General features: G+C 52.6%; 1 protein-coding gene across 4 annotated transcripts in view; it reads left to right on the top strand.

Moving 5' to 3' along the window:
* Positions 1-19712, top strand: part of TBL1X (transducin beta like 1 X-linked) — a 245118-nt gene that overhangs the window by 76766 nt on the left and 148640 nt on the right. For all 4 annotated transcript variants that reach the window (XM_085007108.1, XM_085007111.1, XM_085007110.1 and 1 more), the window contains exon 2: positions 9883-9956. The gene's annotated coding sequence lies outside the window, so the exon portion shown is untranslated. The remainder of the gene's footprint in view (positions 1-9882; positions 9957-19712) is intronic.

Below are 19712 nucleotides of genomic sequence, written 5' to 3' on the forward strand. Positions count from 1 at the left end.
GCTAAACAACGTGCTACTAAAAAAACAGTGTGAGTCAACGAGGAAATAAAAAAAGGAAATTACAAGACATCTTGAGACAAATGACAGTGAAAATATAACCACACAAAATCTACAGGATGGAGCAAAAACAGTTCTTTGAGGGAAGTTGACAGTGATACAGTCCCTCCTCAAAACCCAAGAAAAAGCTCAAACAACCTAACCTACCAAACAAAGTAGAAAAAGAAGAATGAACAAAACCTATAGTTGGCAGAAGGGAGGAAATCATAAATATAAGAGAGGAAATAAATAAAATAGAGATTAAAAAACCATAGACGTTCCCGTTGTGGCTGAGTGGGCTAAGAACCCAACTAGCATCCATGAGGACACAGGTTCGATCCCTGGCCTCGCTCAGTGGGTTAACGATGTGGCGTTGCTGTGAGCTGTGATGTAGGTCGAAGACACGGCTCAGACCCCATGTTGCTGTGGCTGTGGTGTAGGCTGGCACCTGCAGCGCCATTGTGACCCCTAGCCTGGAAACTTCCATATGCTGCAGGTGCAGACCTAACAAAAACAAAACAAAACAACAAAAAAAAAAATCGATAAAACCAAAGGCTGTTTCTTGGAACGAGTCAGCAGAATCCATACCCTCTCGGGAGATGGATTGGACAGACACTTGTTAGCACAACTGCTGGCTCGCAGGCGATGGGGAAAAAACCCTCAGTTTCAGCCCCAATTATGACAACCTAAAATGTCTCCAGACAAGGCCAGATGTCTCTTGGGGACACAGTCACCCCTGCTTGGGGACCACTGGTCCAGAGGCCTGGAGGCAGAGCTCATCCTCATAGCCAACTACAGCAGAGTTCCCAGTGGCCCACCCCTCCAATTGTTAATTTGACACTTAATCTCCCCGCCCCCCATTTTAGGAAAGGTCTGGGTTTAAGTCATTTCGAGGGCTCCTATTTCCAAAAGGGAGAAGAGGCAAAAAGTTGCCAGATTTGGTTTCCTGCCTTTTGTGGATAATCTTCAGCTTCTTTCCGTAGAGTGAAAGCCCAGTGTATTTGAGTAAGAGAGTTGGGTGTTTCGGTTTTTAAGTTTTATTATCATTTAGGACCTCTTTCTTCTGATGGCCAAAATATGGAGATGACAGTTGCAGCTCTTTGATTTGTGAATAGGAGTGTGTGTGTGTATATACGAGACAGAGAGAGAGAGACAGAGAAATTACTCTGTTCCTGAATTAGCTGATTGTTGCCATTGGTGTCCTAGATTTTGAGGTATTTATGTAACCACAGAGTTGATTGCAATTGCTTTCCCAAAGGGATGGGCTTGTTGTATTGTTAAATGAGATTGAAGACGGTACAATGGACCTTTCCAGATGAGAGGGGAGTAGGATGTCTTTGCACATCCCAGAAACTAAAACAGGAACACCAGGACCACAGGCTGTTCAGAAATAAACTTTGGTGATAATTTCAGCGAGTGAATTAGGCGTTTGACAGTCCCCCTTAAAAATACGCTTCATGCTTATTGCAGAAGGTGGAGCCGGTGCTTAGGGAGATAAGGAAGGGATGAATGAGGATTCTTTTCCACTTCGAGATGCGTGCCCTGGGTCATCTATGAACTGGAAGCTGATGTGTCGCATGAATATTGCCTTTGCGGTTTGGTGTCGTATCTGGGGGGGCGGGGGGGAACGTCAGTGGACTGTTGATGGACAGTTTCCCAAATAAGAAAGATCATGTTTTGATGCTTGGTCTCCCACTAAATAAAATTTCCTGCCCCTAAATACTGTTTAATACTTAGAAACATACAGTGCGCTGGTAGCTTATTAGAATTTGCTGGGGGTTGGTTCTTTTCTGCCACGAGCTTGGGATGGATTATGTAATTATAGCCCAACTGGGTCATGTTTTATTACCTTGTTCTCATGCAAGATTTTCATGTGACAAATCCTATCGTGGTCCTTCTTCTTTTTAAAAACATCTATTTATCTTGGTCTCTGTTCACGGAATGTCGTTGGCGTGTCGCGGGGTGAGGTAGCGCTTTTCATTGTCACGTGTGACGTAGGCGGTTGACTGCTGGCGTGGGATGATGGGTCCGTGATGCATGTGTCTACACAGTCAGCATACGTAACCATCCGACCTTGGTGTCAGCACCATAATACTTTTAAGAAAAAACAGGTTTATATAAATGTCTCGGTTCGTGTCTCTTTTTCTCCTTATTTGAGTAACTCATGCTTTTATGGTGACCTTGTAAAACCTACCGGCGTAACAAAGTGTCATTTTGCGGGAACGAATGGATATTAAATGACTTACCCGAAGAGTCGCCGAAGAAACTCTGTGTCATTTTGCGGGAACGAATGGATATTAAATGACTTACCCGAAGAGTCGCCGAAGAAACTCTGTGTCCGCGTTGATCCTTAAATCAGAGAGGAGTGCTGTTTCCTGCGTAGTCATTTCACCAGACCTCTAGTGTGCTTCGTCTTCTTCGCAGTTGCAGAAAGAATCGGGCGGTTCTCTGGGTCGGGACCCTGCTGTTCGTTTGCGGGGCACCCCTGCGGCTCGGCGGCTGCCTCGCCGTGTCCGGAGCCTTCCCAGGCGCTTCCCCGGGATTCTGAGGGAGCCGCAGGCTGCTTGCCTCTGTGCCGCGAGCATAGGACTTGAGCGCTTTGGTTTGGTTCTGTTTTCTGTCTTGGCGTTGTGGCGACAGTGTCTGGCTGCCCATTTGTGGTGTCGGTGACATTCGCTGAAGGAGGAAACGCGGGCAGGACTGTCTGCTCAGCGAGGGCCCGGGAGCGCCGCTGGGCGCAGAGGCGGCATTTCTTGCCGAGGCGTGTGGCGAACTGTGTTGTGCCCCCACGTGTGCCAGGCTGAGGCCCCCTGACCATCGTCCTGGGGTGGCCTTCAACAAAGTCGCCATCAGCATCTTAGCGCTGCCAGTCCCTGGTGTCTTCGTATCGCTCCTGCCTCGATTCTCCTTGACGCTGGGACATCGCAAGGGCCGCTCCCGTTGCTGTGACGTGAAGTGTCTTCCTCGCTCCCTCAGAGGAAGGAGGGGCCGCGGCTGCCCCGTTTGCCCCCCGGGTGGGATAACTTCCGTGCGTGGTGCAAAGGGATGCTTGTGCGTGTGTGGTCCCATCCTGGCAGGTCCTCGCCTTCTTACTGGAGAGGAGGCGGGGAGGCAGTCAGTCCTAGGCCCTCGTGTGGAAAGAGCCTCCACGAGGAGTGAGAAATTGCCCTCAATGTCCTGGTCTGAACTTGGGTTTGGTGTCATCTTGGGTCACGGCGGAAGTCGCTGGTCTTCCTTTTTGGTTTTTGCCTTTTTTTTCCCCCTTTGTCAAGATAGTCTTCAGATGTGGGCTGTCTCAGAGGGAGGCCACTGGCCCTGGGTGACTATTCAACCTAAGTCAAATTCAGTATAATTTAAAAGCCAGCTCCTCAGTTGTAGCAGCCACATTTCACGCGCTCAGGGATCACGTGTGGCTAAATGATGCTTTAGTGGACAATGAAGATAGAGAGCAGAAAGGTTTGGTTTGGTTTTTTGTCTTTTGTGATGACCACACCTGGGCATATGGAGGTTCCCAGGCGAGGGGTCCAATCAGAGCTGTAGCTGCCGACCTACGCCACAGCCACAGCCACAGCCATGCCAGAGCTGAGCTGCATCTGCAACCTACACCACAGCTCACAGCAACGCCGGATCCTTAACCCACTGAGCGAGGCCAGGGATTGAACCCTCCTTCTCATGGATACTAGTCGTGTTCGTTGACCACTGAGCCATGATGGGAACTCCTGGGCAGGAAGTTTTATCAGCCCGACGAGAGATGATGAATAACATTCACATGTTTGCCTCAGAGGTGTTCCAGGGAAGAGAGGGGGAAAAAAAACCTCTCAGATCTGGAGAATAATTTCAAACCAAGTGACGAGAACCGTGAATAAAAATTAAGCACTTCCAAAAAACTTACTGCATGGAGAAGGCTCATCATCATGTCATTTTAGAAAATCAGAGATAAAGGCAGTATCTCAGCACTTTGTGCATTTAACAGACTCCTTTGAAGGATCTGGAATCCGAATGACATCATATTTCTTAAGCCAGAAAACAGACTGAGCTTAGAATTCTATGAAAATTTATTTTCGCTCAGAATTTTGAAGTCATGCGCGCGCTCGTTGTCAATTGCTAGTGGCACATAGGTGCTGGTACGTGCTCAGGATGCCAGCAGAACTTAGCTCTCCTGCATTCCTTCGCAGGAAGCTACCAGAGGATGTGTCCCATCAAAACGAGGGTAAACCAAGAAAAGGGGAGATTGGGGATCTCGGAAACGGAAAGAGGCAGAAGTTCTCAAGATTCTCTTGTGGGAGGCCCCGTTGTGGCGTAGTGGAAATGAATCCGACTAGTATCCATGAGAATGCGGGTTTGATCGCTGGCCTTGCTCCGTGGATTAAGGATCCAGCATGGCCGTGAGCTGCGGTGTAGGTCGCAGATGGGGCCCAGATCCCCTGTGGTTGTGGCTGTGGCTGTGGCCGGCAGCTGCAGCTCTGATTGGAACCCTAGCCTAGGACCCTCCATATGCCGCAAGTGCAGCCCTAAAAAGCAAAAAAAAAAAAAAGAAAAAAAGACTCTGATGTGGTCTCAGGGCATCTGTTCTGAGCAGACCTGACTCTGACAGGCACACACGCAGCAGAGACCAGAAGCAGGTCTGGTGTGTACATAATTGGGGGGCAGGAGGAGGGGTGGGACTGACACAGAGCTGACAAACTGTCTGAGCGAAACATTGGTTTGAAAGACCGTGGAGTGGAGTTCCCACTGTGGCTCAGCAGAAACAAACCCAACCAGTATCCATAAGGATGCGGGTTTGATCCCTAAGCTCACTCAGTGGGTCGGGGATCTGATGTTGCCGTGAGCTGTGGTGTAGATGGCACACATAGCTTGGATCCGGGATTGCTGTGGCTTTGGTGTAGACCAGCAGCTACAGATCCACTTCGACCCCCAGCCTGGGAACTTCCACGTGCCATGGGTGTGCTGTGATGGAAGAATTATCAAAGAAAACAAACACGGAGGCAACTAGTAATTCCAGGAAAATTTAAGAGTTTCAGAAAAAGGGACTTATACTGCTGCTGCTTGCGCAGTGGTGCCATTCTGTTGTCGGAGTAGTAGGTGTGGAGTTGAGATTTAACCCCAAAAATTGTATACTGTTTGGAAAATGTGGGAGGGTAGGTGCAGGATTGGTGATGGGACCTGAAAAGACCCCAAATCCTCATCCATATGTGAGAAAATCAAGTAATATCTGGTGCAAATAGGATGTCTGATAAGCAGGAGCTCCCGTCGTGGCTCAGTGGTTAACGAATCCTAGTAGGAACCATGAGGTTGCGGGTTCGATCCCTGGCCTTACTCAGTGGGTTAAGGATCCAGCATTGCCGTGAGCCGTGGTGTAGGTCGCAGACGTGGCTCAGATCCTGTGTTGCTGTGGCTGTTGCACAGGCCGGTGGCTACAGTTCCGATTCAACCCCTAGCCTGGGAACCTCCAGATGCCGCGGGAGTGGCCCCAGAAATGGAAAAAAGACAAAAAAAAAAAAAAAAAAAAAGCATGTATGATAAGCAGTTTATGAGGAATCATGGAAATCCATACCAGGCAACACCACCAGTGACACAAACCCCAATTCTAAGATGTGAAAGTGGTTGCTTTGGGAAGTAGAACAGGGGGTCGATGGTGCCAGGAAGATTGCAATGAGGAGGAGGAGTCTTTGCCTCACCCGTGTATGTGTATTACTCTGAATAAATATGGTTTGGAAAAGAGCAAGTAGTATATACCTTCTGTAAAATCATGGAACTTTCGGGCTGCTTTCCATTGGGGTTTTTCTCCACCTTGGCCCTATTGACGGTTGAGCCGGGTTCTTCTTTGTGAAGGGGGCCGTGCCGTGGGATGCGGGAGGTTGAGCCGCCTCCCTGGCCTCAGTGGATGCCAGTGACATTCTTCCCCAAGTCCTTATAACTTAAACATGTTTCCAGACGTTGCCCAGTGTCCCCTGGGGGTGGGGGGTGGGGGCCAACAGCAGCCTCATCTGAGAAGCGCTGACTTCAGGTCTGATGAGGGCCCGCGTCGTCTCGCTGCGTCGAAATGCTGGTCGGTGTTGGAAGCAGCAGCTGCATCACCCGGAACCTGAACCCGGTCCCGATCAAGGGAAGCGGCTGGGAAATCTCGGGGCGCCGTGACGCCCCCCCCTGTGTTGCCAGGCTTAGCCCCTGGCTCCGGGCTCCCTAAAAAAAAGAGAAGAGGACTCGGGAGGACACTCAGCTCTTCTGGAAAGCTCAGTGGCTTCGGAAAACATAGGCGAGATCTCTCACATTATTTTCACGATGGTACCCCTTGCATTTCTCCACAGTGGGAGTGTTCGTATTTGTGGCCGCCTCAGGGGACAAAGGCCCCCCTTGGATGAATTTCTGTGCTCAGCTGGCTGCCTGACAGAGAGATGCCGTCCTCCTCTGCCCCCACTCCCCCACCCTCTGTAGTCCTTTGGCAGGTTCTGGGTTCATTTCCTTGCAAGGTGTTTTTTCTTAGAATGTACAGAGGAAGTCAACAGGAAAATGGTTCCTTAGATTTTTTTTTTTTTTTTTCTGATGTGGATGAAACCTCATAAATAATTTAAGACCCTCATTTCACAGCTGAGGAATCTCTGGTCCAGTGAGAGTTTCTTATAATTAATTAGGAGCAAAGTGAGGCCTGTAACTCTCTGCGCTTCTTCTTTTTTAAAAACTTTTTCCATTAAAAAAAAATATAGGAGTTCCCGTCATGGCTCAGTGGTTAACGAATCCGACTAGGAACCATGGGGTTGCGGGTTTGATCCCTGCCTTTGCTCAGTGGGTTAAGGATCCAGCGTAGCCGTGAGCTGTGGTGTGGGTCGCAAACGCGGCTCGGATCCTGCGTTGCTGTGACTGTGGCGTTAGCCCGGCGGCTACAGCTCCGATTCAACCCCTAGCCTGGGAACCTCCATGTGCCACGGGAGATGCCCAAGAAATGGCAAAAGACATATATATATATATATATATGTCTTTATAAAATGCATGTGCACAGGAGGTTGTGGAAAGAAGATGGAACAGCGCCGTGGGTGAGGCCCGCCTGTGTCAGCAGCTACACGGAGTTCCGCGAGTTCAGCGTTCTGGGCGTGCTCTGCCGGGAGTGTGGGCCCTTCCTCGTAAGCTTAGAGGAGATGAAAACAGAGAGAGGCAGGACGTGCGGTGTCTGTTATCTTCTCCTGAGGTGCTGCTTAGCCCCAGTCCTGATGGTCCAGACTGTGCCTACGAGGGGGTAGGAGGTGTGGGTGAAGCAGGTCAGAAAGAGAGGAACCCCAGCTCTTGTCATTGGGGTGATCCCCAAACTGGCAGGCACCACCACCTGTTTTTACACGTGTCGCCCAAAAAGCGGAGCCATACTGGTGGGGTGACCTCTTCTTCCCCCGCTGGATGGGGCAGCCCCCTTCTCTCCACCGACCAGCCTTCCCGCAGGCTGCTGTCAGCATCCTCTTGCCCACGCACCATGAGCGCATCCCCGTGCGTGGCCTCCAGCACCACTCAATCGGGAGCCCCTTTCTCTGCTTCACCAGACTTGGTGCGCCGGCGAGAGTGCCACCTCCTCTGTGATCTGCCCAGATTCCTTGCAGGAGCCCGGCAGGTGCAGAGAGGCTGGGGCACATGACTCCTTGCCATCCTGTCAGGATGTCCTCCTTGTCCTCTCTTTCAGCAGCAGGTGTGTGCTACTCTTCCCCAGATGCTTGAGAGACAGCTGTCACTAGATGCCAGGGACAGCACAGCGTTCTGGGTTTCCTCCCACCTTGCTGCTCTCCCCTTCTCTGCCCCACTGACCACATCCTTCTTCTCAGGGTTAGAGGGTCAGCTTATAGTCTTTTATTTGTTTATTTTATGATATATATTTATATGATATATAAAATCTGTTCTTTTTCATATTTTTCTTGGGTTTTTTTTTTTGCTTTTCAGGGCCACACCTGCAGCATATAGAAGTTCCCAAGCTAGGCATCTAATCAAAGCTGCAGCTGCCAGCCTACGCCACAGCCTCAGCAACACCACATCTAAGCCCCATGTATGACCCACACCACAGATGGTGGCCCTGCCAGATCCTTAACCCACTGAGCGAGGCAAGGGATGGAACCCGCAACCTCATGGATACTCGTTGGGTTCCTTTGCGCTGAGCCACAAGGAGAACTCCTGTTTTTTTATTACAGGTTATTACAAGATACTGAATATGATTCCCATAGGCTGTACAGTAGGTCCTTGATGTTTGTCTGTTTTATGTGCAGTTGTGGGTATCTGCTAATCCTAAACGGCTGATTTACCCCTGCTCTACCTTCTTTGCCCTTTGGTAACTACAAGTTTGTTTTCTATGTTTGTGAGTCTGTTTCTGTTTTGTAAATAAGTTCGTTTGTATCTTTTTTTAGCTTGCACGTATCAGTGATGGCATGTAATATTGTCTCTGACTTCACGTTGCATGATAATCTTGAGACCAGTGGTTCCTAAAGGGTGAGTGTGCCTTCCAGGTGACACTGGGCACTGTGGGTCAGTTTTGGGTGTCACCGCTCGGCAGGATGGGGGTTGGTACCGGCATCTCGTGGGACGAGTCGGGATGCTGTTCCGCGTGCTGCGGCGCACCCGGCCTCCCCAGGGCAGAGGGTGATCTGATCAGGTGCCCCAGTGCCAAGGGTGAGGAATCCCACCGCGTGCAGACCCTGCCATCCGGGCCCAGAGCCTCAGCGGTCACAGATGGCCCGGACTTGGCACCGACTGTGACGTCTCCCACTTGCTCACACCTGGGTGTTTCAGTACGTGGTCAGCAGTCCGCTTGGAGAGCCAGCGGCGTTGCCAAGTAACACTCTGATTTCTCCTCCCCTCCGCCTTCCCGCGTTTCGGGCAGGGGCTCCGCCTTCCGCTTGTTGCTCAAGCCCTGAACCTCGGGGTCGTCCTTGCTTCCTCTGTCTGACCCTCGAACGCCCCTGAGCCCATGTGGTCTCCGTCTCCTCTCCCGTCTTCCCCTGGCACCGGGCAAGCCCCCTGGGTGCCTCTGCTGGCCGAGAGCTTCTTCGGATTTTGTTGGAAGCACCCTAGGAGCCCCGCAGGGGTTTTAAAGAAGGATGGTCCGCTTGTCTTTCCTCATTCAGTCTGGCGCTGGGTGAAGAAAGAACAAGAAGGGGTCAGACTCCTTCCCGAGGGCTGCAGGTCGTCTGTGCTCTGGGACCCGCTGTCCCTTGCTGCTGCGGCCGGCCGTCGTCCGGTCAGGTGCTCCCTCCTCGTGGAGCTCCAGCCCCCGGCGCTGACTCAGCTCCTTGTCCGGGGGTCCCGTCTCTGCCACTGCCGGGTGTGAAGGCATCGCTTCCCTTCAGAGGTCTCGCTGTGCATTTCCTTCCTCGCTTCTTGTCGCTTCCCTTACTGCGTGCCCCTCCTCACTGGGTGGGTGAGTGGCAGGGGACCGCAGACCTCGAGTGTCCCCGACGCCAGAGCAGCACTGGGCAGCGTGTCCACGTTCCCCAGGGCCGGACGTGTTTATCTCAGTAAAACGGGCTGAGTTGTGCTGAGTCTGGAAAGCGCTGTGTGTGTACTACCCGCGTTTCGGGGTGGTGGACGCTAGTCAGGTGAGCCCCGCGTAGCTGCTTCAGGGACTGAATTCCCTGTGATGTCACCGTACCGGGTTCAGAGGTCGTGAGAGTTCTGAACAGATGTGCGGGGCCATCTCATTGGGCGCGTTGCCCAGAGACGGGAGCCCGAAATTCACCGACCGTGGTTTTCCGCCCTCCGAGGCCATCCTTATCTCAGCTTCGTAGACGTCTCCGTGCTTCTGGAACCCTGCAGGTTGTATGGGAGATGTTTTCGCTGACCTTTTTTTGGCCTCACTTTGGGTCTTTTTTGCATTGACAGGTAACTGAAGACAGAAAACAGGCCTCAAGAGGAGCGCTCGAAGGAGGGAGGGATTTGCCTGCATTTGGCTCTGAGTAAGTGAAATTGTAAAATGCATTTCTTCTAACGTAATGAGCCTCCTGTCAGCCTCTCTGTAGTTTCTGGCCTTAAACATGCCCTGTTACTGTATTGGCTCTAAGAACTGGAACCAGTGCCTTCTCGAGGCTTCTTGTAAAGGAGTTATTTGCTAACCAGAAGTTTCATAACCAACTCCTTTCCTATTTAGCCTCTGGAGATGAGAAATTTTCGGAAGGGGCAGTAGCCGTGGTCATTCGGGTGTGTGTGGAGTTCTTCTGTGGCTCAGCAGGTGAAGGACCTGGCATTGTCATTGCAGCAGTTTGGGTCAGTGCTGTGACAAGGGTTCAGTTCTCGGCCTGGGAACGTCTGCATGCAGAGGGTGTGGCCAAAAACAAAGAAAAGGAAGTGAGTAAGCTTTCCTGAGAAGCACTGTTTCTGCTGTTCTTACCATGTACATGGCAGGTGCTTTTCCTCCGCTGGCTGATGCATAAGCAGCAGAGGCTTTTGACTCTGGTCTGTTCCAGGCTCCGTGCGTCTTGTATGTGCCTCTGGGAATGTGTTTGGGAAATGGCAGCAGCTATGTCCCTGCCTGGGGAGCAGTCAGAATTTTCCATGAGAACCTTGTTGGGCCTGTGTTCCAGGCCCCAGGGAGGGCTCTCCCTATTTTCTGAGCCCCCCAGGGGCTGTGGGCAGGAGAGAACCCAGACTCACCTAGAGCAGGGCCACCTGGAGCCCCCATCTTGGCTGTTGTATTTCAGCCTGTTTACAGCGAGGCCCGGGTCTCACCCGGGTCAGGACCATCCTCTTCAGAGTCCCTTGTGAAAATCACGCGTCCCTCGGATGCCCGTTCGCTGTTCCCGCACGAAGATGGGGGGAGGTATTGGGGGGGGTAAGCATGACAGGTGCGCCAGAGCCTTGGTGTGGAAGGGAGTCCCATGGACGGTGCCGAATGTGAGGAAGCCTGAGTGGCAGAAGCTGAGAAAGGAGGAAGCCGCCTCCTCTTTACAGGGAGGCCTGGGCTGGCTTTGGCGGTGCAGGGGTGAAGAAATGCCTTCTAGCCCGGGGGCCTATGGGCAGAGGCGAGGAGGCAGGAACAAGAGAGCTTTTCTTTTTTAGGGGGGAGTTGCTAAGTTAGCCTGTTGGAATGCAGGGCAGTTATGTGGGCTGAGGGGGCCCAAGAGGCATAAGGAAAAGGCGAGGCCTCTGAACTTGACGCTGCCTACCCAGCGGCCACAGGAGGCTGCGTCTGATGCTCTTAGCCTGGGAGCCGCCGTCTGCATCTTCCTGGACACCTCAGGGCTGCTCTCCCCGCCGGAACAGAAAGCGCCCCAATGGGGACTCTGAGAACCAGCCCCCCACCTGTGGGGAAAGAGGGGTGAATTACAGCAGAATACTTAGATGACACCTGCCGTGCAACAGAGCTCGCCACAGTTTGCTAACAGCTTTCTGGAGCTGTACGTCGCCCGCAGATTACCCGTTTGAAGTGTACAGTTCGGGGGTCTTCAGTGCATTCACAGAGTGCCGCTGCCGCTGCCGTTGTTACAGCCAATTTGAAAGCGTTTCATCGGTCCCCAGAAGCTCTCACCCCGTTACAGTCGCTGCCCAGTCCCACCTCCCAGCCCCTGCCCACCCCCAACCTCCCTTCGGTGTCTACGCATGTGCTCCTTTCGGGGGGGGGTGGTCCTTGTCGGTGGAATCATACACTGTGTGTTCTTGGGGATGGGCGTGTTGTGCCCAGTGTCCCATTTCTTTTTCTTTTTTTTTTGGTCTTTTTGCCTTTTCTAGGGCTGCTCCTGTGGCATGTGTAGGTTCCCAGGCTGGGGGTCTAATTGGAGCCGTAGCCACCGGCCTACGCCAGAGCCACAGCAACGCGGGATCCAAGCCACTCGGGATCTGCGACCCGACCCACACCACAGCTCACGGCAACGCTGGATCCCCAACCCACTGAGCAAGGGCAGGGATCGAACCTGCAACCTCATGGTTCCTAGTTGGGTTTGTTAACCACTGAGCCATGACAGGAACTCCTGTCCCATTTTTAAGGTTCATCCATGTCGTAACGTGTGTTGGTCCTTCCTTTTTTATTGCCAAATACTATTCCACTGAATGACAAAAAAATTTTTTTTGTGGCATTTTAAATTGAAGCTTGTCTTATTTGGGTTGAATGTTAATCCATGCTGCCTTTCTTTCTTCCTTCCTTCTTTCTCCCTTCCTTCCTTTTTTTTTTTTTTTTCTCTTCTTACAGCCGAATCTGCAGCATATGGAAGTTCCCAGGCTAGGGGTCGAATCAAAGCTGTGTCTGCAACCTACACCACAGCTCACAACAACGCCGGATTCTTAACCCACTGAGCAAGGCCAGGGATTAAACCTGCCTCCTCGTGGCTCCTAGTCGGGTTCTTAACCCGCTGAGCCACAACAGGAACTCCACCATGCTGTGTTTCAGTAAGAGCAGTACGCATTCTGTGTGTGTGGCTGCAGTTCACCAGACACTGTTACTTTTGAAGGCTCTGTTTTGAAATGATGTTAGAGTCACAGGAAGTGGCACACAGGGTGCGGGGCGTTCCAAGGCACCCCTCCTCCGCCTTCCCCAGTGGGCACATCTTATGTGAAGATACTGCCTTATCAAAAGGAGGAAATTAATGCTGGCCTTGCTGGCACAGATGCCGACCCTATCTTGGATTTTAGCAGTTTTTATCTGTGTGCGTGTGGACAGTGGATGAAGTACAGTCACGTGTAGATTCAAGCATCCACCACAGGCATATGACGCAGAACTGTTCCCTCAGCACAGGGGACACTCCTTATGCATCCTCTGTACCGTCACCCTCTCCCCTCCTGGCAACCACAGGCTTCTAGAACCATCTCTCTATTGTGTCCTTTCAAGAACCACCCATCAGTGGACTCCTGTAGCATATGATCACCCACCTGCAGCCCCCGCCCTCCCCAGATGCTGTGTATCAGCAGCTCCAGCCTCTTAAACGCTGACTAGTGGTCCACGGTGGGGGACCGCTTTTTATTTACCTGACACTCACTGTGGGGGGCGGGGCGTTTGGGAGTTTTCCAGGTCGGGGCTGTTTTACAGTAGAGCTGCCGTGACGAGCATCCACGCACGGGTTTTTATGTGAGCCAGACACTGTTTTCCGTTCTCACTCTTCCGTCAGGCCGCCTGGTGGGGGCGGGGGTCATTGACTTTGTCGCTTCTGTTGTCCAGATGAGGGCGCTGTGGCGCAAGCGCCCCGGGCACCGGGCAGCAATGCATGGCGGGAGCCCGCCTGGGGACCCCGCACGCGAGTGGGCAGCCTGGGACGTTCTCCGCATCCCGTAGCTGGCTGGAGCCACAGAAACTGCAGAGGTGGCCTGGGGCCCCTTCCTGCTCCAGGACCCTGCTCAGAAGAGAGTTCTAGCCGAGCGGATGTAGAGACTGAGCTACCCCTGTCGAAGAGAAGGAGCAGCAAGGGCAGGGCTGGGCTGCCAGCGGTGCCCCTGCGGGTGGGGTCCTGCCGCGCGAGGAGCCACGCCCACACCCCCTGCTGCGCGGCCTCCCCTCCGGAGGCTGCCGCGTGGGACAGAGGAGAGACAGGGAGGCAGCCTTCTGTCGCATCTGCAGCTGGGGCCCGGGAGAGCCCTGGAGGGGTTGTTCGCTCATAATCGAAGGTCCGTGGAGCGCACACCCAGAACCGCCTGGCTTCTTCCTGCAGCCACTGCTCGTGCTCGCGTCCCCAGGAGCCGCCCTCACAGGCCGTGGGCTTCGGTCACGACTGGGTCCATCCAGCAGCCAGAGGCCGAGCTCCCCATGTTCTGCCCTTTGCGCTGTTGCCATCAGTGCACGGACGGAGGAGGGAGAGGAGACCCTCCTGCTTGCATCCCCCGCACCCTGACGCTTCTGGGAAGCTGGTGGGATCCTGTACGATGTGCGATGGGAACTTAGTCCCTGCTTCACGACCTTGTCCGAGCACGTTGTGGAGTCACGGCATGTTTCTGCGCTTCCTCCAGCCCTTCCCCCACCCCGTTCCTTACTCACAGCCTGGCCGGGATTGAGAACCCCGGAATGCACTGCCTGCGCCCCTGCTGCAGGGGGTGGGTGTGTGTCGGGGGTGCTGCTTCTAGGTGCCTGCCTCCTGCCTTCTCCTGTATCTCTGACGGCTGTACTTTAGGGGCGGAGGGGTCCTGGTAACTGGAGTGGGTGGCCAGTTCTCCCCAGTTCCTTTCTGTTCATAAAATCCGAGGGCGGTACAGATGACCAAGCAGCCGTATTCAGCAGGAGCCGAGCCTCTGAGAGAAGTGGCTCCCTGGAGCCTACACAGGTCCCCGTTAGAATGAATGAGAACAGGACACTGTAACAAGGTCTTTTTAGGGCCGCATCCGCAGCACAGGGAGGTTCCCAGGCTAGGGGGTCGAATCGGAGCCGTAGCTGCCACAGCAGTGCGGGATCCAAGCCACGTCTGTGGCCTACATCACAGCTCATGGCAATGCCGGCTCCCTCACCCACTGAGGGAGGCCAGGGATTGAACCCACGTCCTCATGGATGCTAGTTGGGTTTGTTAACCACTGAGCCACAACGGGAACTCCAAAAGGGCGTCTTTTGCAGACCTCATCGGACCGTGTTGAAGACCAGCTCTGGTGTGGGGGCTGGTCAGGTCCTAAGTTAGTACACGTGGTGGCCTGTGGCAGGCAGGTGTTGAGGTAGAGTGAGGTGTTGCCCATTTGTCTTATCAAAAGCCACAAAGCGTCCCGGGGCCCTGGAACCGTAGCTGGTTGGTTTAAAGACGCGAGCCCGGGGGGATAACCCCGCAGAGCCGTGACGTGTTGTGCGGTCTCAGCTGATGAAAAATCCTTGAGGAGGTGCCGTTTGGTGGGGGGATGCCCCTTCCTTCCTCCTGCCAACCTGCGCTTCAGATTTTCCCAGAATTCTCTCCTTTCAGACAGCGTTTGTCTTCTTGAATAACCCCGAACGCGGAGACGCCCCCTCCCCGCAGCTTGTCCGGAAACCTTTTCCCGGGAAGCTCTTCCTCTCCCCCCCCACCCCAACCCGTGCAGCTGGTCGTCGGCAGCCGTGACGTCCAGGCGGGTGGACTGAAAGTCTAGTGAGTTTCTTCACGAAGGAATTTGGCCCACATGGACGTTCAGTTCTGATTCATTAAACTCAAGGATAAACTCTTGAACTTGGCTCTGGCGTCTCCCTGTCAAGGGACCTGAAAATGATGAGCGGTTTCTTCTTTGGCTAGTTCCTTCCTGCTCTTATACCAAATCAAGGTGTGTTGTTTTTCTAAAGTGTTTCTTTTTGACTTTTCTTTGTAAATGTGGGCGATTCCCAAAGATCTCTTTCTGGGTTTAAAGACTGGTTCTCAACTGGGGGCAGTTTTTACCCCCAGGGGACACTTGACAAAATCTAAAGACATGTCAGCTTGTCACTTTTGGGATGTGTGTGATGCTGGCTTCTAGAGATGCTGCTGGACATCCCGCAATGGACAGGACAGCGTCCCCTACCCCTCACACACCAAAGAGTTACCTGGCCCCAAATGCCAGTAGTCTGCGGTTGGCTGGTTTGGGACGTGGCCCCACGTTTTCCATATCTCGAACCGGCCCTCCACCTCTCTCAGAGTAGTTTAGAGACATTGGCACTGACTCTGAAGCACCAGAGTAAGGAGTCTGGATCTTCCTACGATGCCCCCAAGACCCAACATGAGGACACGCTTAGCAAAGAATATACTTTGGAGTTCCCTGGTGGCCCAGTGGGTTAAGTCATCACTGCTGTGACTCAAGTCACTGCTGTGGCTCAGGTTCAATCCCTGGCCTGGGAACTTCCGTACCATAGGCACAAGCAAAAAGAAAAAAGAAAAAAAAAAAAAAGGCCTAGGCATTCCATAGTGCAGCAGCAACAAATCCGACTAGGAACCATGAGGTTGCAGATTCAATCACTAGCCTCACTCAGTGGGTTAAGGATCCAGTGTTGCCATGAGCTGTGGTGTAGGTTCCAGACGCGGCTCGGATCTGGCATGGCTGAGGCATAGGCAGGCAACTGTAGCTCTGATTTGACCCCTAGCCTGGGAGCCTCCATATGCAGCAGGTGCCTTAAAAAGCAAAAAAAAAAAAAAAAAAAAAAAAGAAAAAGAAAAGCTAAATTATGTTCTCCTTTCTACTTATTTTATATATATATATATATATATATACACACACACACACATATATACATAGCTGCACCTACGGTAAAGAGATATATTTTTGACAGTATAATGGTATGTGTAAATTCATAGCCATCAATGCACTTCAATTTTATTTACAATACACTCTATTGAAAAAGGAGAATAGTGTACATAATTTGGGTTTTTTTGGTCAATAGAAATTCTGGGTTTTATTACTCGGAATAATTATGGAATTTATGGTAACGAGGCGTGCACACCACGACCTCGTTGGTCTTTGAAAATGTGCAGCTCATGGTCTTTAAGCGTCGTCACGTTGCTGTGCTGCACCACCACCCTCCGTGTGCAAAACTTTGTCCAGCTTCTCAAACTAACATTCTGCACCCCCCCTCCCAGCCCCTGGCGCCCCCGGTTCCACTTTCTCTCCATGTGACTTTTTGAAGGACCTCATATGAGTGGAATCAGGTAGCATTTGTCCTTTCGAGCCAGGTTTATTTCACCCAGCATAATGTCTTCGGTTCCGTGGTGGTGTTGCATGTGTCAGGGGCGGTTTCCTTTTTTGTGGCTGAGTAATACTCCATGTGCACATAGTTTGCTCATCTCTTCCCCCATTGATGATAATTGAGTGGTTTACCAAGAAATATTTTAACGTTGGATCCCTCTTCGTCTGGCATATGACTGCTGTTTAGATTAGAAAGTGATTCCTGGTGGCGAGTGGGGAAATTATCCTGTACCCACACAGAAAGCTCCGGAATCTTCCTTGTACACGTCGAGTGCCATTCACAGAATTCTCTGCTGACTTGGGACCTGTCTTCTGAGATGGGCTTGTGTGTTCATCTCACCTGCCTTGTTCCTTTCAGCTTCCAGAGGAGTGAGCACTAGCTGAAACGCTCTGAAGGGGAGCAGAAGTGTTCAGAATGCACCCCGTGCCGGCCTGGTTCCTGCCTTGTTGTCTTCCTCCTTAGGTCTGGACCACAGTGGATGACGGTCCCCACCGTCCCTGAAGACGTGTCCCTCCTCCCACCTCCCGCGACTGGACTTCTCTGCCAAAGTGTAAAACTCTGGCTCTGTGTGTATAAACTTTTGAGAGACATGGTGCAGTCAACCTGATGGCGTCTTCACGGGAAAGGGTTCTTGATTATTCTGCAAGGTGTCTGTACCTTAAGTATCATCTGCAGAAATCAGGGCTCTCTAATGGGATCGGCTTCTGTCCTGGCACGGTGTTGCCGGACTGAATCCTAAAAAGCAAGTGCTGTGGACTCCCAGGGGTGTCTTCCCAGCTCTGATGAGTTCATAACTTTATTTACACAGGACCGTCGGAATGAGTTTCTCTGACATTTGTGATGCGAGATAGGAGAACAGAATTGATCTCGATACCTCTGTTCATGTGTTTAGGGAAGGAGCTGAGATTCAAGCAGGATACGGTTTTGCTAGGGGTGCCACACAAACATTTGGTGAATCTTTGGCCTGGGATGGGCAACGTCTGGGCCGACTTGGAGCTTGAAGTAGGTGCATTGAAATATGGGGAAATCTGTTACAAAACGTATGTTATCTGTAGCAGATCACCTTCCTCAGCAAAATGCTCTGGTGGCATTTTTACTGTCTTTTGAAACACACAGTACCTTTCGCTTTTCCAAACTGACTAAATGAGGCTCTGCCCTCTGCTTTTTATTTTGTAAACCTAAAGAAAAGCTTTGTTTGCAAGGCAGATCCTCACAGCAGGAGGATTTTGCCTTGTTTATACCCTAGGCTGCATTTCGTCTTCATTTTATGCTGCCGATTCGTTTTAAGGATGATTTGCGCTTTAACTTACAGTTTCTTTGTGCAATTAATTACATGATTGGTTTCTTTCCGTCTTTCATCCACAGACCTTTTTCTTTGGCGGCACTGCCTGTAGCAGGGATAAGAGGCTGCCTGTTTCCTGACCTTGAATGTTTTCTCACTCCCTTTAAAGACGTTTTTCTGTGTGACCACAGAGCATTTGGCTCACAAAACGTACGTTCCTCTGAAACACCAAACTTAGGCGGCCCGTGATTTCGGCGGGGGTCTTTTCCCAGGGTTGATTGGCTTCCACAGAACATTGTCGTTTTGCTGTCTGGGGCTGCTCGTCTCTGTCAGCGGATGGAGGTAGAATATTCATTTCGTATGAAATTCAGCCAGGCAGGGAGCAGATGGACTCGTGGCTCTGCCGCTGTGGTGAGCTGTTGGTGAGCTGTTGGACGGTGAAGAAGGGAGTCCTGGGCCCCGGCCGGCAGGGGCGGGCGTGACCTGATGTGCCATGAAGTCCCTCGGGGCTGGGTTTCTTGGGACTTGCCGGCTCTGGCCCGGTCCCGGAGCTCGGAGTCCCAGCGCCGGGCTCCCCCCGGGGGAGGGCAGAGCGGGTCCATCCGTCTGTCGAGATTGAGGGCTCTTTCGCCCCAGGCTCTGTGTCGGCCAGGAGAGGCCGGCTGAGCACAGGCCCTCCCCGGTGTCGCATCCCCTGTGAGGGGACCAGTGATGGAAACGGCCCGCCTTGGGGGCCCTGCTGAGGAGGAAGAGGGCACTGCCCGGAAGACTCCCCGGGAGGATGGGGCGGGGGCAGTAGGAGGCAGGGACCACCAGCCTCCTGGGATTCGTCTTGGCTGAGCGGTGCCTGCACTGCCAAGAAGCTCCCTGAGCCAGAGCACGTAGGGGCCAAGGAGGACGACTGGGCAGAGACAACCTGGGAAGGAACCCCATTCGCATAAAACCGGAGGCTGTGAGCCGCATGGCAGGCGCTTCTCCTGGGCTCCCGCACCGGCTGCACTCCGCCCGGCGCCCCTTCCCAGTGAAGTGTCTTTCTTTGTCAGCACGAGTGTCTCCTGGGACAGTTCAGTTATGAGTGTCACATGAGAGCCTGCATTCAGGCCCTGGAAGGGGTGCCCCTTCCTGCAGCAACTCCCTCAAGAGGACAGATGGAGTGGGGCGTCCTGAGCCGTGCAGGGGCTTTGGCCGTGGCGGCTGAATTCACACATTTTAGAATCACTTTTTCTTTTTCTTTTTTTTTTTTGCCATTTCTTGGGCCGCTCCCGCGGCATATGGAGGTTCCCAGGCTAGGGGTCCAATTGGAGCTGTAGCCCCCGGCCTACGCCAGAGCCACAGCAACGCGGGATCCGAGCCGTGTCTGTGACCCACACCACAGCTCACGGCAACGCCGGATCCTTAACCCACTGAGCAAGGGCAGGGACCGAACCCGCAACCTCATGGTTCCTAGTTGGATTCATTAACCACTGAGCCACGACGGGAACTCCTAGAATCACTTTTGTGTGTGCGTGTGTGTGCGCGCACGTGGGCATGCACTTTTTAGGGCCGCACCCACGGCATATGGAGGGTCCCAGGCTAGGGGTCAAATCAGAGCTGCTGCTGCCAGCCTACACCACAGCCACAGCAACACAGGATCTGAACTGAGTCTGCAGTCTACACCGCAGCTCACGGCAACACAGATCCTTAACTCAGCAAGGCCAGGGATCAAACCTACGTCCTCATGGATGCTAGTCGAATTCATAACCCCCTGAGCCACAGCGGGAACTCGCTAGAATCCCTTTTTTGACTTGAGCTGATGGTCACAGTGCACCAATAATTGTGCCTGATGCAAAGACACAAGAAGAAGGTCTGCTTGGT

This window comes from Sus scrofa, chromosome X (assembly GCF_054392235.1).
Source record: "Sus scrofa isolate SSC_HxYL_T2T_F1_AM1 chromosome X, Sscrofa_HxYL_maternal_Yorkshire_Landrace_v2.0, whole genome shotgun sequence".
In the NCBI taxonomy this organism is placed as follows: domain Eukaryota; kingdom Metazoa; phylum Chordata; class Mammalia; order Artiodactyla; family Suidae; genus Sus; species Sus scrofa.